The sequence below is a fragment of the Benincasa hispida genome, chromosome 8 (genome assembly GCF_027475165.1).
Source record: "Benincasa hispida cultivar pf3 chromosome 8, pf3_genome.v1.1, whole genome shotgun sequence".
Lineage (NCBI taxonomy): Eukaryota > Viridiplantae > Streptophyta > Magnoliopsida > Cucurbitales > Cucurbitaceae > Benincasa > Benincasa hispida.
This window is the reverse complement of record NC_143485.1, coordinates 21853251-21868480: the sequence shown is the minus strand read 5'-3', so window position 1 is coordinate 21868480 and position 15230 is coordinate 21853251. Positions and strand designations below refer to the sequence as shown.

The 15230-nt window shown below is 37.7% G+C and overlaps 1 long non-coding RNA gene across 1 annotated transcript; it reads left to right on the top strand.

The window, feature by feature from the left end:
- The first annotated feature begins 649 nt into the window (after nt 1-649).
- Nucleotides 650-1336, top strand: LOC150034435 (uncharacterized). Its single transcript, XR_016531023.1, has 3 exons — nt 650-720; nt 803-879; nt 966-1336. It is a non-coding gene; the product is annotated as an uncharacterized LOC150034435 (long non-coding RNA).
- Nucleotides 1337-15230: the final 13894 nt, after the last annotated feature.

Sequence of the window (15230 nt, the reverse complement as noted above, 5' to 3'; positions counted from 1 at the left end):
CTTCTATCGTTGATAGATTCTTACCAGTGATATGGTCTATCACTGTAATACCCCACACATTTTATTTAATCATAATGTAATTTTCAGTAACTTTATTATTTGAAAATTCAGTAATTGTTCTTAGTTGGAGGACATTTTTGGAATTTTGGATTTGAAGTATAAGTGCGGGAATTTAAGTGTTGACGTAAAAATTATTCAATTTTTGAAATTCAATTTGAAAACTAATGGCAGGAATTAATTTTCTTTTGAAAAGGAAAGGAAATAAATAGTATAAAGTGGATTAAGAAAATGATTTAAATGTAATTATATTATTTCCTTTTTAGTTATTATTATTATTATTATTATAAAATAAAAATAAAACCCATCCCTTCTCCCTCACGCACGAAACCCTCTCCCCCAAATTTTCCTCCTGCCGGTCACGAAATCCCCTTCGCCGCACGAGCCAAACCCATCTCGCCGTCGCCGCTCCAGCCACCTTACCACCACGCGCCGCCGCCGATCAAACCTCCTGACCGTCGCGTGCTGTACCGTCTTCCAGCATCTTGACTCTTAGATTTTGGTAAGATCTATTTTGGTGGTTGGGTTTCTTGAAAGATTTTGGATGGACACTAAGTTGGATTAAGGATTAAATTAGTCACATTATTTTGATTTTAGATTTGAGCTTGGGAAATCACAGCAGCGACTGTCCAGCGGATTCAAGACCATTCGTCAAGAGTTTTGGTAAGAGTTATGGTCCTTATTGTTGGTTTGTGGGCACGCTTTGATTACTGAATTAAGTTGACTTAACCCTTGTATCTTTAAGGTTCCAAGCTGTCGTCCATTGGGAGTTAAAATCTGTTGGAAGGAGATTTTGGAGTGGTTGTTAATCAAGTTCCTTGGGTAAGCTTTTGGGGTGTTGTGGTTTTGAATCTGAGGTGTCGCAATTATTATTGGACTGAAATTTTATGGTTGTATTCGTATGGTAGGGTCGTTTCTTCAAATCACGGTCATCGTTTGGTTGTCAGAGTTTATCTATGGAATTTCGATTAAGGTAAGTAATCTTACCATTGGAACTGGCCACAGGCCAGGTTTTATTTGTATGCTCGCGTGATAAGTGTATGTTATGGTAAATATTAGCATGTTGACTGATAGTATGACCTGAATCAAGTATGTTCTGGCACGGGTTCTGTTTTGTTTAAAGATACACCTAAGCACTTGATCGTTAGTATTTGATGGTATGTGTTTTCATATGTTGATATCTGATCTATTGGTGTTGAGGCATACTTGCATGCTGTGGGATTATGATGTAAGGTATATATGAATGTAGTATGATATGTTGTCAATAATCATGTATATGTGATGGAGCCATGGTATCAAGGATTTTCGTGTATGTTCTAGAATTGTACAATGTTGATTCTTAGAATGTTGAGACTGTGTGACTATCCTCATTAATTAGTTAGACGCTAACCAGTTTGTGTTTCCTTCAGAATTAACCAGTTTGTGTTTCCTTCGGGATTCACCAATTTACGTTTCCTTTGGGATTCACCAGTTTGTGTTTCCTTCGGGATTCACTAATTTGTGTTTCCTTCAGGATTCACCAGTTTATGTTTCCTTCGGGATTCACCAGTTTTGTGTTCCCTACAGGTTCACCAGTTTTGTGGGCATACTTAACTACAATAGGATAGGGCTTAGTCTCTCGTTTGTTCCATTTGTTTATGTGCCGTAGGTGGGTATCTAGAGGACATAGATGCCTAGCCTGACCCCAGTGGTAGGGTTACTTACTGAGTATTTCATACTCATTCTTTCTTATATTGATGTTTCAGGTAAGGGTAGAGATGCACCAACGATGGCGCGGCGGAATTCATGATCGTGCCACTGGGACTAGTTTTTACGCTTCCGCATCATGACATTTAGAGTCCTTATTTTTTTCCTTAATGTTTAGTTTTACTGTCTTAAACTTATTATTACGGATTATTTCTTTTATATACTTTTAATAGTCTTTACGAATTATGGGTACCCTATTATTGTTTTAACAATTGCATTTAATAAATGTCTTTTGAACTTCTCTTGTTTAATTAACATTTATTTCAACATAACTGAGCGTCGTTTTAAATTTTATGCATGCATTTATTTTAGTAACGATCTAACCTAAGTCCTAGGGGGTCAGGTCGTTACAATCACTGATAGACTTCTACAAATAATATGGTCTATCACTGATAGACTATTTAAATTTGGTCATATTTGCATTTTTTTTACTATTATATTATATCTGCTAATACTTTGGGTCTAATATCTATATTTGCAATTGTCACTTTTAAAAAGTTACATTTTTATCCTTGGGTTCTTACTTTAATTTTATTTAGTCCCTATATTTCAAAATATTACATTTTTTTATCTGAAGATTTATACTTTTACCATTTGGTCCATAAGTGTATACCAATTCAGTCCTTGTGTTTTGAATTTTATTTGTACATTTGATCATGACTTTAAAAAAGTTACACTTTTACCTTTGGGTCCTTAGTTTAATTTTATTTGGTCTATATATTTCAAAATATTATATTTTTACAATTAAGTTTTGAGTTTTGGTACCATTGAATCCATAAATTTTAAGATTTACGTTTTTACCCTTTTTTTTTTTTTTACTGATTTTCCTTCACTATTCGCACTAAATTGAAACTGGCAAAATTGCACTAATCACTCTTTAACTATGGAGTTTGTTACAATTACACATCTAAACTTTTTACCCTGAACAATCCTGAATTTTTTATAATTACATGTGAACTTTTAATTTAAATAATTAGTCTTGATAGGTTGTTTATTTGTTTTTCATTTTTGTTGTATTTTGTTTCGTTTCGTTTCATGCGGATCCTTGTTATGTTTTCTTCTCTCATTGCTCTCCATTTTAACTAAAGTAAAGTTTATGCATAACGATTTTGCTCTTATGGTTCTTCAAATTTGTTTATGAATTCACGTAACAACTCTGATTAGAATTAATGCCTATCATTAGGGTTTTGATAATGACCTATGTTCTTAGTTACAAATTGCATTCATTTTAATGATTTTTCATATTGATTGCTTAGAGAAACTGAGTAGCGTTAAAAAGACTTCTGATTATATATTTTGTTTTTGTATCACATGAATTGAGTTTAAGCTTGATATTTGGTCATAACAGGAGCCGAGATGTGAAGTTAGATTCCAGTGGTCTTCAAAGTTCAAACAACTGCTCCCCTATTTGGCTAAAAAATGGAGATTCGTGTTGGGTTTTCAGCTGCTCCATCCTTTGAAATACCTAATTTGACAGTTGTAAAGAGCATCTAAGTACAACCGTCAGCGAATTGGAATCCAAGGGTAACATGTCCTGGTTGAGGCTCGAGGGAAAGACTCCTGAAACTTAAACTATATATGCATTATATGTTATCTACGACTTTGGGCCTAGAGTTTAAAGGGTGGACTATATACAATCCCTCTAATTCTATTGATGCCTCTGAATCATATTATTTGATATTTCTCTCTAATAATGAAATTACTCTCTCTACCTATAAACGCAACCAACAAGTGAACTATGTAAATCTCTATATCGGTCTTCACTGATTATACTTTTTATCATAACCACCTCTGTTGTTTAAGCAAATTTGATGTTGTTTCTAAAGGATCTCTTAATAAAGAGTATTCATGAGCACATTCGGATATTTTTGATTTCATCATGACCGAAATACAACGTATATATTCTAACATATAGTTATGCAAATAAACAATAATTAACGACATGCTTTGAACACTAAAGAATAAGGGAAAGAACACTAAAGAATAATTAACGACATGCTTTAGAACTTAGATACAGCGGAAGAACCTCCACCCGTACTCTATCACCCAGCAAATGCGTCGTCTGCAGTAGCACGATCAGTCACGCACAAGTGAATACAGCAGCGACGACACCACCAAAATGGAGCCCTTGGTATTCTCGGAGTGAGAATCCAAAGTGTGGTCTTTGATGATTTTGGTAAAGGTAGGAGGAAGAACAAATCGTGTAGACGATATACAAGTGGGAGATAAAAGGAAGCTATCGTATAGCTAAATGCTTATCATTTAGAAGAAGCTACACGATCGTGTAGGTTTTATAAGCGATCGTTTAGAAAAAGGTAAACGATCGTTTAGAAAACACGACACACTATGCGATCGTTTAGGAAAGCTAAGCAATCGTTTAAGGACTAGCATGCGATCGTTTAGGCGTTGAGCGACTATCGTATAGGCTTTTGACTTATGCGATCGTTTACGTTTCCACACCAATGCCAAATTTTTTCGAACCCTTGTAAAATGAAACCAATTTTCATTTTATCCTTCGGTTACCATGACCGAAGCGAAGCTCCCATTAACGCACGTCCGAGAGAAATTTTAGGCCAATTATCATATAATTAATAAATATAATCATATTATATTCTTACCTTATATTTTGATATCACATATCTACTATAGTAATTTATCCTCTAATTAATATAAATCATATTTATATCTAATTTTCTCCAAAATAATGTATCTCATACATTTAGTTAATTATATCATATATAATTAACCAGTTCAATTATATCATATATATAATTGAACTCCCTCTAGTCAATTTGAACATTTCAAACTTACTCAAATATTGATTCTCGACTTTATCCAAGCTACCCAGGGGACCTAAGGACCTGTGGCTTGAAGCTCTAACGGTCCGTGAATAGCTGAATAAACTTTTTAGCCACGAGATCTACCATCCATTAACTGTCAGGCATTCCACTAAAGACCAATAGTTGAACTCTTCTTACCATAGATATATTTTTGTGTCCATCGGATATAATCAATCATTAGTATGATGGTCCTTCACAGATGCTCATAAGTACAGTTGGGCCAAATTATCGTTTTGCCCCTGTAGTTACATCGCACTCCTTAAGTACCACTGATTCCTCTAATGAACAATACATAGTCCAACTATGTGTGAACACCTCTTGGGCCAAGAGAATATGTGTGGTGCCACATAGTTCAAGCCCTGAAATCAGCACTTAAGGGAGCTATCTATCTACTTACCCCTATGTCGGGGAAGGAGTGAATTCCATCTTGTATAGTTGAGTTCTCAGCTCCCAAATCAGATGAATCCCCAAAATGGTAGGTTTGAATCGGTGACCTGGCCACTCGTACCCATACAAATCAAAGGACCGCCCTCAATGGCAGGAGTTCCCAACTCACTTAAGATTGAGGTCATGTTACCTATGGTCATCCTAGTGAAGTGAAGTCTCTGTCATGAACGATGTTATATAACGAGACGTTAACACTTCGTTGTCAGGTCTTATATAAACTCTTTGTTTAGGACACCCCCGTTTGCATGTCCCCAACACGAATGATGAGGATCAGACCATCTGTGATAAGTCACAACACTTGTGACCATTCCACAAAACGGGCCACATCCATAGCATTACCAGGATAAGGTTTCCCTCCTATATCCATATACTACAGACCATTTTGGGTATCACTCAAGACATGATCCACTTGTATGTCACCACATACATGCTTAAGTTACATATAGATAACCAAGGATTTTATGTTTATTGGTTTGTGGTAAAGCAAATAACTGAACAACTAAGCAAAAAACAAGATGTGAAGTAAATATCATATATTATAGAATACAAGTGTTCGTATAAACTATTTACAAACTACAGGATTCGAGACTTTAGGGCATCAACCCCAACAATCCCCCACTTGTCCTAAAGCGAAGTGGGATGTACATAAAACTAGTACAAAACTATAAACTAGAGCATAAAAGCCAAGTACAAGAAAATCTCCCACTTTCCCTAGTCCGGCTGCGGGCGATCCTGTTGACCTGTGCTCCGTAGGTGACCCTCAAACACTGTAGCCATGAGAGCCTTCGTAAACGGGTCAACAACATTGTGCTCTGAAGCGATCTTCGCAATGAACACGTTCCCTCGATGCACTATCTCGCGGATCAGATGATACTTTCACTTTATGTGTTTGTCGCACCTGTGACTCTTTGGCTCCTTGGAGTTCGCCACTGCTCTACTATTATCACAATATAAGGTAATGGGCCTAGACATATCTGGAACAACTTCCATTTCTATCAAGAACTTCAAGAGCCGGACGACCTCCTTAGCAGCTTCGCAAGCCGCTACATGCTTCTCCTCCACAGTGGAGTTGGCGATGCACCCCTAGTTAGTGCTTCGACACACTACAGCTCCTCCGTTAAGAGTAAAGACTAACCCTGATGTGGACTTGCGAGAGTTCTTATTAGTCTAAAAGTCAGAATCCGTGTATCTTGTAAGGATCAAATCCCTAGAACCATACATGTGTTGGGGTTGATGCCCTAAAGTCTTGTATCCTGTAGTTTGTAAATAGTATGTACGAACGCTTGTATTGTTAATATATGATATTTACTTCACATCTTGTATTTTGCTCACTTAATTATTTTATTTGCTTTACCACAAACCAATAAACATAAAATCCCTGGTTAGTTGTATGTGACTCAAGCATGTATGTGGTAACATACAAATGGATCATGTTTTGAGTGATAACCAAAATGGTCTGTAGTAAATGGATATAGGAGGGAAACCTTATCCTGGTAACGCTGTGGACGCGGCCCACTTTGTGGAATGGTCACAAGTATTGTGACTTGTCACAGATGGTTTGATCCTGATCATTCGTGTTGGGGACATGCGAGCGGAGGCATCCTATACAAAGAGTTTGTATAAGACCTGACCACGAAGTGTTAATGTCTCGTTATATAACATTGTTCATGACAGAGACTTCACTTCACTAGGATGACCATACGTAACATGACCTCATTCCTGAGTGAGTTGGGAACTCTTGCCATTGAGGACGGTTCTTTGATTTGTATGGGTGCGAGTGGCTAGGTCACCGATTCAAACCAACCATTTTGGGGATTCGTCTGATTTGGGAGCTTAGAACTCAGCTACACAAGATGGAATTCACTCCTTCCCCGAGGCAGGGGTAAGTAGATAGATGGCTCCCTTAAAGGCTGATACCGGGGCTTGAACGATGTGGCGCCACACACATTCTCTTGGCCCAAGAGGTGTTCACACATAGTTGGACTATGTTGTATTGTTCATTAGAGGAATCAGGGGTACTTAAGGAGTGAGATGTAATTACAGGGGCAAAACGATAAATTGGCCCAACTGTACTTACGAGCATCTATGAAGGGTCATCGTAATCATGATTGGTTATATCCGATGGACACAGAAATATATATGTGGTAGGAAGAGTTCAACTGTTGGTCTTTAGTGGAATCATTGACAGTTAACGGATGGTGGATCTCGTGGCTAAAGAGTTTAATCAGCTATTCACATACTGTTGGAACTTCGAGCCATAGGTCCATTAGGTCACCTAGGTAGCTTGGATAAAGTCGAGAACCAGTGTTTGGGTTAATTTGAAATGTTGAAATTGACAAGAGGAAATTCAATTATATATGATATAATTGGACTGGTTAATTATATATGATATAATTGGTTAAATGTATGAGATACATTATTTGAAGGAAATTAGATATACATATGATTTATATCAAGTAGAGGAGAAAATATTATAGTAGATATGTGATATAAATATAATATGATTATATTTATTTATTTATTTATTAAATTATATGATAATTAATTAATTTTTCCACGTTTGGACATGGGAAGTGGGTTGCGTTGGTTATGGTAATCGATGGGTTTAAAATGAAAATCGTTTTCATTTTTCAAGATAGTGCATTCATATTTCCATCCGCCCAAAAAGAATTCGTGAAAACGATCACGAGAGCTTATGCAATAGAAGCTCGTCTGTCTAAACGATCGTCTACCTCACGATTTCTCAAAACAATCGTATATATTTTTCCTAAACGATCGTTCAGTTTTACATACACGATCGTGTAGATCTTCTATACGATAAGCACTTTCGCTATACAATAGCACAGTTTATCTCCCACTTGCTTATCGTCTACACGACGCGTTGTCCTCCATCCTCTACCAAACTCACCAAAGCCCACTCTTTGGGTTTTCACTCCGAGGATACTCGGGTTTCACTAGTGGTGGTGTTGTCCCCGCTGTAGTGTTCATGTTTATACTGATCATGCTGTTGCAGTCGACATATAGCCGGGTGTTGGTAGATCTGTTGGAGGATTTCCGCTGCTTAGAGTTCAGATGTTCGAAGAGAGTCTTTAACTGGTATGAACCCTTTCCCTGTTATTTATTGTGTTTTGAGCATGCTGATAATTAGGTTTATATGCATAACTGTTAGTGTTGAGTGTATATCTTTTGTATTTCGGTCACCGTGAAATCGGAGCGATCTGAACCCGCTCATGGGACTCTTGGTATGAGATCCTTCAATTGGTATTAGAGCTAAGTTGCTGATACTCCGATTTCATCTGTTGCAACGAAATAACATATACATTCATGGTGGGTGCATTTCTACATTGTTTTAAATGTTAATCCCATTCGCTCCCCTAGCTTTCGTCTCTCAGTGTCAGTGTCAGCTAGATGTGTCGGATTAATGGATGTTTCAGGGATGAATCGCCTCGGTTTGTTTAATTCCTTTTACATTTGCAGTTGTTTGTAAAGGCCCCTGCGTTTTTGGGCATAAATAATCGTTATCGAGTCTGTATTCAAAGTTTGTTTGATGTTTTGAGTCGTTTTTCGAAGTTCTGGGCAAGCGTTGCGGCTCTTCGAGGAAGGAGGCAATCTAGGGTTGATCGCATCGTGCAGAAGAAGTTCTACATGATTGTTGTCCATCGCATTGTAAAGATGAAGGAGTACGCGATCGTGGTTGAACGCATCGGTTAAATGATGGGGTATGCGATCAAGAGTTGGTCATATTGGGTTGACTATCGGGCACACGATCACTGAGTATCGTTTAATGCACACGTGCTAGACGATCGTTTAGGTCAGCAAGCTTCATCGCTTAGTAACTGACTAAACGATCGCTTAGCATTGTAAGGTAAATCGTTTACCAAGTTGCACACATCGGTTAGACGATGAGACGTTCGCGTATCGTTTAAAGTGCGCTAGACAATCGTTTAGGTCAGCAAGCTTTATCTCTTAGTAACTGACTAAACGATCGCTTAGTAACTTAAGGTAAATTGTTTACCTGTCATCGCGCTACTCGATCGCATGGAGGATCAGGCTTCGCAGCCTCGTCGTCGTCTACGCGATCGTTATCTTATGTTTCTATCGTCTAGTGCGCACTGAACGATCGTCCACCTGCTAGAGTTTGCTACATGATGAAGACCTCTTGGCGGTTCAAGACCCGGTTCGCCTGTGAACTGGTTTGCTTGATGAAAAATGTAATAGATAAGCTTTTTCATTCCCTTTTTTTTGTGTAAAGGCTCATCCCGGTCCATTAATCCTTTGTTTATTACATGCGATGTATGTTTTATATGTCATATGGTATACACATATAGTAAATCCCACATTAGGTTATGCAATGGTCATGCATCATCTCTTTATTGTAAGTGTTATAATTTAGAGAAGCATGATTTTAATTATGTAAGAGCATGCTCATGCATTATATAATATAAGAGTTATATTTATTCATGCATAAAAGGCATTGACATGCATCATCTTTATATTATAATTGTTATAGTATAAGGGTAATGATAGCATGTTTGCTTGGTTGTTACGAATTATATAAAAGTTATATAGTAATGATCGGACATTGCATGAAGCATGACACATAGGTTATTTTATAAATGTTATAAATGCCTCGTTGTGCACAATGTTTTAGTCGTTTCTTTTTAAGAGTTAAAGAGAAATTAGAACTAAAAGAAATAAGAAAGACATGCATGCTAACTTAGGTTTCAATTCATGGTTTTAAAGTATTTAAAACTTGGATCACATAGACCTAAGATCACGGTTCTAATTGTTGGATCGATATGGCAACCCTAGAGGAGGGGTAGGGTTTAATTAAACTTTTTTTTTCTAAATTAACCCAATTAAACTAATTAATACACTTTTTATAAATAATAAGAAAAATTCAAATTATACAAAAAATAAGAACAAACTAAAACATACAATAAATTGCTTAAATTAATTGCAAAAATAAAAAGGAAAGAGTTAGAGAAGAAGACACCGTAATTTTTATAGTGGTTCGGTCAAACTCGACCTACTCCACTCCCCAAGTGCCTCTTGGGAATTTGAATAAAATCTTTACGACTCTTTCCACGGTTTAGAGCCCAACCGTTACACCACTGCTTCTTTTACGAGTTCAAGAGCAAACCCGATCCTTTCCACAGTTTAAGATCAAACCGTTACAAATGTTGGAATTTTTGAAGAACACAATCCTTACAATACAATAACACTCTCTATGGAATAAGATGAAAAGAAAAAAATTGTGAACTTAGAGCAACAATGGAACTTTTGAGTTTTGGAGGATTATGAAATGTAAAATTTGGAGAGGAAGATGATTTATATAGAGATGGAAATTTTTTTAAAAACCACAATTAATTTGGACCATTGGATTTTAGAAAAGAAAAATCAATAGTGGAGATTTTAAACTAAACTAGTCGTTAGATACAAACAAAATATAATATTAAATTCCTTTTCTTTTGAAATTCATTTTCTTTTTAAAATTAATCCAAAAAAAAAATAAATATCATGTGTCAAAAACTAGCCGTTAGACACAAACATAAAATAATATTAAATTCATTTTCCTTTTAATTCATTTTCTTTTTAAATTCATTCTTTTTAAAGTCAATCCAAAAATAAAAAACATACCATGTGTAAAAAACTAGCCGTTAGACACAAACATAAAATAATATTAAACTTATTTTTCTTTTAATTCATTTTCTTTTTAAATTAATTCTTTTTAAAGTTAATCCAAAAATAAAAAATATACCATGTAGCTGTTAGACACAAACATAAAATAATATTAAATTTATTTTCCTTTTAAATTTCTTTTAAATTTCAATTTTTTTTTAATTTTAAATCAATCCAAAAATCAAAAGTCCATCATATGTTAATCTCTTAATGATCCACCATTCAACCAATGTGCTGCCACATGTCTACATACAAATGGTCTGGTTATGTCACGTCATCCACCACGGTATTTTCTCTATAGACTTGTTTCGGTCATATTGTCTTCGTTTTAGCTCCGATTTGAGTGATTCAAGAGGTGTTTGAATAAAGTTATTGCACATCGCCTCGAGGCACCCTAGGAGTGTCCCCCTAAAGGATGGCAGTTTTGCGCATTTCTTTATTTGATCTCCTGTAAGAGGATAATGTAACTTAGTCTCTTGTCTTAATCTGTTTTTTTCTTACGGTAAGTGCATTAGGGCGGGACTCTGGCATCGAAAACGAGGGGTTACACTTACACGAAATAGTTAAAGGTTAACGATTCTTGACAAACAAATGGTGGCTATTAGGTTCAATTCCAAGAGTTGGTTCTGCCTAATGGTTGAGAATGTCTCAACCTAGTGAAGGGGCAACTAATCACCCCATCGGTGGCATTTGTCCTGACTCATTGGGGCATCATTGCAAAATAGAAGTCTATAACTTAGGGTACTTGAAACTGTTTTGCAAAACTGATTGGTTTAAATGTGGTTTAGCAAAATCTAATAAATCTTTGTTCGTATTTTCAGCAACTTTTTCAAATGGCTACAACCACCTTATCGTTATTAAGCACCGAAAAACTAACTGGTGATAATTTTTCAACATGGAAACACATGATCACGAAGATCCTAATCATCGAAGATCTCATGTTTGCTCTCACGGAGGCTTGTCCTCTTATTCCAGCTCCAAATGCTGCTCGAAATGTTCGGGAGGCATACGAGCAATGGACAAGGGCGAATGAGAAGGCTTGAGGATATATCTTGGAAAGTCTTTCTGACGTCTTGGCTAAGAAGTATGAGCCTATGGTCTCAGCCCGTGAGATCATGGAGTCCCTGCGGGGGAGTTGAATGGGTCTACCATCAATTAGGGTAGCTAGGTTAGCATAATTCTGCATTCTTTGCCGAAGAGCTTCATGCACTTTGTTAGTAATGTGATTCTTAATAAAGTGAAGTATAACTTTACAACTCTCCTCAACGAGTTGCAAACGTACCAATCTTTACTGAAAGTAAGGAGAGGTAGAAGGGTGAGACGAATGTTGCTTCATCCTTCAAGACGTTCCATAGAGTTTCGACCTCAGGAACGAAGTCTGCACCTTCATCTTCTAACTCTGTAAAGGGGAAGAAGAAGAAGGTGGCAAGGGAAAAGGGAAGGCACTTGCTAACCCACCGCTTGTCGCCCCGAGGAGGCGTCCACCAGTTGCTAAGGGAAAGTGTTTCCATTGTAACCAAAATGGACATTGGAAGAGGAATTGTCCTCGATATCTGAAGGAGAAGAAAGTAGCCAAGGCTAAGGCCAAGGCGGATAAAGGTAAATGTGATTTACTTGTGCTTGAAACTTGTTTAGTGGAGAATGATGATTCTGCCTGGATAATTGATTCAGGCGCCACTAACCATGTTTGTTCTTCTTTTTAGGGGATTAGATCTTGGCGACAGCTAGAGGCTGGTGAGATAACGATACGAGTAGACACCGGCACGTCGTCTCAGCTGTGGCAGTGGGAGGAATCCAGTTAGCTTTACAGAATAGGTTTCTTATTTTAAATGATGTATATATTGTTCCTGAACTAAGAAAGAATCTAATTTATATAAAGTGCAATGTAAATACACTGTTTCTTTTGATTTGAATAAAGCGTTTATTCATAAAGATGGTGTTTTTATTTGCACAGAAAATTCTGGAATCGAATTTATATGTGCTAAGGCCGTTAGCCATTAATTCCCTCCATAATACTGAAATGTTCAGAACTGCCGTAACTCAATCAAAACGTCGACAAATTTCTCCAAAAGAAAATGCCCAACTTTGGCATCTACGTTTAGGGCACATAAATCTCAATAGAATTGAGAGATTGGTAAAGAATGAACTTCTAAGTGAGTTAGAAGAAAATTATTTACCTATGTGCGAATCTTGTCTTGAGGGTAAGATGACTAAATGACCTTTTACTGGAAAAGGTTCTAGAGCCAAGGAGCCTCTTGAGTTAGTACATTCTGACCTTTGTGGTCCTATGAATGTGCGAGCCCGAGGTGGCTATGAGTATTTTATCAGTTTTACTAATGATTACCCTAGGTACGAGTATGTTTATCTTATGCAACGGAAGTCTGAATCCTTTGAAAAATTCAAAGAGTTTAAGGTTGAAGTTGAAAACGCATTAGATAGATGGATTATAACACTTCGATCGGATCAAGGTAGAGAGTTTTTAGACTCGACATTCTAGGACTATTTGATAGAACATGGAATCATTTTCCAACTCTCAGCGCCGGGTACACCTCAGCAGAATGGTGTAGCGGAGAGGAGAAATAGAACCTTGTTATACATGGTTCGTTCGATGATGAGTTACGCTTCCTTACCGGACTCGTTTTGGGGTTTTGCAGTGGAGATTGCGGTGTACATACTCAACTGTGTTCCCTCCAAGAGTGTTGCTAGAACACCTCTAGAGTTGTGGAACGAGCATAAAGCTAGTTTACGTCACTTCTGCATTTGGGGTTGCCCTGCACATGTGCTTGAGGTTAATCCTAAGAAGTTGGAACCACGGTTGAGGTTATGCCTCTTTATAGGCTACCCCAAAGGTACATGAGGGGTTTTTTTTTTATGATTCGACGGAAAATAGGGTGTTTGTTTCAACAAACACTATTTTCCTAGAGGAGGATCAGATCAGGGAGCATAATCCACAAAGCAAAGTCGTGTTGCATGAGCTTTCCAATGAAACTACTAAAACTTCAACAAGAGTTATTGAAAAGCTTGCTACATCAACAAGACTTGTTGATGGGAGTTCATCCAGTAGGTCGGCTTCACCTCAAGAGTTGAGGGAACCTCGATGTAGTGGGAGGGTTGCGAACCCACCCATTCGATATCTGGGTTTCACAAAAATCCTTGCTATGGTAGCAGATAGCGATGTTGAGGATCCATTGTCTTATAAGAAGGCAATGGAGGATGTTGACTGGGATGAATGGGTCAAGGACATGGATTTTGAGATGGAGTCGATGTACTTCAACTCAGTATGGAATCTTATAGATCAGCCTGATGGGGTCCGACCTATAGGTTGTAAATGGATCTACAAGTGCAAACGGGATGCTGATGGGAAGGTACAGACCTTCAAGGCTCGACTTGTGGCAAAGGGTTATACGTAGGTAGAGGAGTCGACTATGATGAGACTTTCTCGCCTGTTGCCATGTTAAAGTCGATCGCATCCTTCTGTCCATTGCAGCTTATTATAATTATGAGATCTAGAAAATGGACATTAAGACGACCTTTCTGAATAGAAATCTTGAGGAGACCATTTATATGGTGCAGCCCGAGGGATTTATAGCCCAAGGTCAAGAGAAAAAGGTTTGCAAACTGAATCGGTCCATTTATAGACTGAAACAGGCGTCTTGATCTTGGAACATACGATTTGATACTACGATCAAGTCATATGGCTTTGACAAAATGTTGATGAACCTTGTGTCTACAAGAAGATTATCAACGCTTCAGTAGTCTTCTTAGTGTTGTATGTAGTCGATATCATACTCATTGGGAATGATGTATGTCTACTAACTGTAGTAAAGAACTGGCCAGCGACCCAATTCCAAATGAAAGATTTGGGAGAGGCTCCGTTTGTTCTAGGGATACAGATCTTTCGGGATCATAAGAACAAAATGCTAGCACTGTCTTAGGCATCATACATTGACAAGATGTTGCTCAAGTACTCAATGTAGGACTCCAAGAGGGGCTTATTGCTGTTCAGGCATGGAGTCACTTTGTCTAAGGAAATGTGTCCTAAGACGCCTCAAGATATTGAGGAGATGAGACGGGTCCCATATGTGTCTGCCGTTGGCTATTTGATGTACGCGATGCTCTGTACTCATCCAGAAATCTACTACGCTTTGGGCATAGTTAGTAGGTATCAGTCTAACCCAGGCCAGGGTCACTGGACCACAGTGAAGAACATCCTCAAGTATCTTCGGAGAACAAGGGACTACATGCTCGTGTATGGTTCGAGGGATTTGATTCTTACAGGATACACGAGTTCTGACTTTCAGGCTGATAAGGACTTTCGCAAGTCCAAATCAAGGTCAGTCTTTACTCTTAACGGAGGAGCTATAGTGCGACGAAGCACTCAGTAGGGGTGCATCGCCGACTCCACTATGGAGGTGGAGTACTTAGTGGCTTGCGAAGCTGCTAAGGAGGCCGTCTGGC